We start from the raw sequence: 2197 nt of genomic DNA on the forward strand, positions 1-2197 counted from the left end.
TACATTGCTCTTCTTAATGGGTTCAGTTGACTATTTAATCTGCAATTTCCTATGACCTGTATCCCAAACACACACCATGTGAAACTGTACGTGGGCAACTGTGCACTCAATGGGTATGGACTAGTATGTTACTATTTTTAAAAGTAAATGATCACTTTTTTAAAAATGATTCAATTCAATTCAAATTCAATTCAAAAAACTTTATTTGTCCCCAGGGGGCAATTTAAGGCACATAGAGCAGCAGATATCTACCTCTATGGAGACAATGGCACGGTAAATGGCACTTTTGACTTTTGATTTGTTTTGATTTGACTGACTGGTTGACTGTGTGAATGTGTGTTGGAATGTATGGAAGGACGTATTCTTTTATATTTATTATTACTTTCTTTTTAGCTATGAGGCCGCATCCTGATTGTGCAATAAGATTTTGTTGTAAATTCTTTTACAATGACAAATAAAGTATCTAAGTCTAAGATCCGTCAGGTTGATGAGGATATGTGTTTTTCTGTTCAGTTGAACAAATTACACAAATATGTATGTATATAGTAAATGTTTCTGTATTTCTGTTGTTTTCAGATGGTTGATGGTGATTCTGTGATTTTTTTCTATGTTTCTATATGTTTTGTACGTGTTACAAAAGTATTAAAATAAATAAATAAAATTAAAATAATAAGTGCACACAGTGACACATGATGTGAGATTATACTAAATAAAATTTAACAAACAAAACAAAACAATCAACCCTCCCATTATAAGGTTTTTATGATGTTTCATGGGTCAAACAATGAATCTATAAAAAGAGAGAATCGTCTGCAGATGTATCACTAATTTAGATCATTCTAAATTTACAGGTAAACGTATGCAGTAAACATAAATATCAGGTGTTATAATAATATTGAGATTTAGTAATAATTGATTACATATCCAACAGATAAAGTTAAATTCAGCAGTATAACATACCTGATGTGAGGAACTTCAGTGAGTTGCTGCTGATTCATCAAACTGTGAAACTTTATTTATATCTGTGTGTTCCTCACTCCCTCCCACCAAAAGTCCTCTCTTCATGTAAAGTAGAAACATTATGTAAAACCAGACGTACTCATTAGAGTCCATTTGGTTAAATGATGACAAGGACTGAACACAAACGCAGGCAAAGAGAAGATCAAATGATTTATTCAAATCTAAGTACAAATGAGGCTGAACTCCGTCAATCAGACCTCATGATAAATTACTAACAGGTGTCGAACCAGAGGCGCTGTAGGGATGACGTCTTCTATACGCAGACGCAGAATCACCCTGATTCCCTCCACAAAAAGCTGATAAGATTTTCTGTTGGATTCTGGATCACTGCAGAAAATAAACTCAGTGGCAAACAAACATTTACGGTACTAGCATGTTCTATTCAGCAGGATAAATAAACACTTTTATGATCATTTAAGGGTAAATGCAATCGCCACAAGTAAAAAAGCTAACGTTAGGCTACAAACAAACTGCACCACAGTCACATGACCTTAACGTTGTTACCAAAATGAGACTGTGAAGTTGTGTTAGATGAGAGAGAATGAATGAATACCGCTTCTGTCTGTGTCTGTCTGTGTTAAGGATAGGAGTTTAGTAATTCAGTTTGTCCGTGAGGGAGAGAAACACAGAAGAGATAAGTTAGTGAGGAGGCAAGGGTTTGGCCACCTAGAAGGTGCTTGTGATTGGGAAATGCAAGTAGATTTAGGAGGAAAGCTTGTTGTTCCTCAAGAAATAGTTTGTACCAGGCGGAGGCCTGACTTAGTGTTGTGGTCAGTGAGTCAACGGATAGTTTATTTCACTGAGCTGACAGTTCCTTGGGAAGACTCAGTGGAAGAAGCCTATGAAAGAAAAAAGCTTAGATATGCAGACATAGGAGCAGAAGCTGAGCAGCGAGGATGGAAAACTAGGATTTGTCCAGTGGAAGTGGGGTGTAGGGGATTCATAGCAGCTGTCTTGCTCCTGGGGGAGCTCGGAGTGCGGGGACAGAGTTTGAGGAAGACAGTGAGGGAAATGTCAGATGAAGCAATTAAATGTAGCCAGTTTATCTATAAGAGAAGAAGTAATGTCAGTTGGGGGCCAGCAGGGGGAACTACTAAGCAGGGCACATAACTCCTTGAGATCAGGTGGAGAGATCCACTTCCTCTCAGGAGGAAATCCAGGAAGAGGAAGGATTTAA

The sequence above is a fragment of the Epinephelus moara genome, chromosome 6 (assembly GCF_006386435.1).
Source record: "Epinephelus moara isolate mb chromosome 6, YSFRI_EMoa_1.0, whole genome shotgun sequence".
NCBI lineage: Eukaryota > Metazoa > Chordata > Actinopteri > Perciformes > Serranidae > Epinephelus > Epinephelus moara.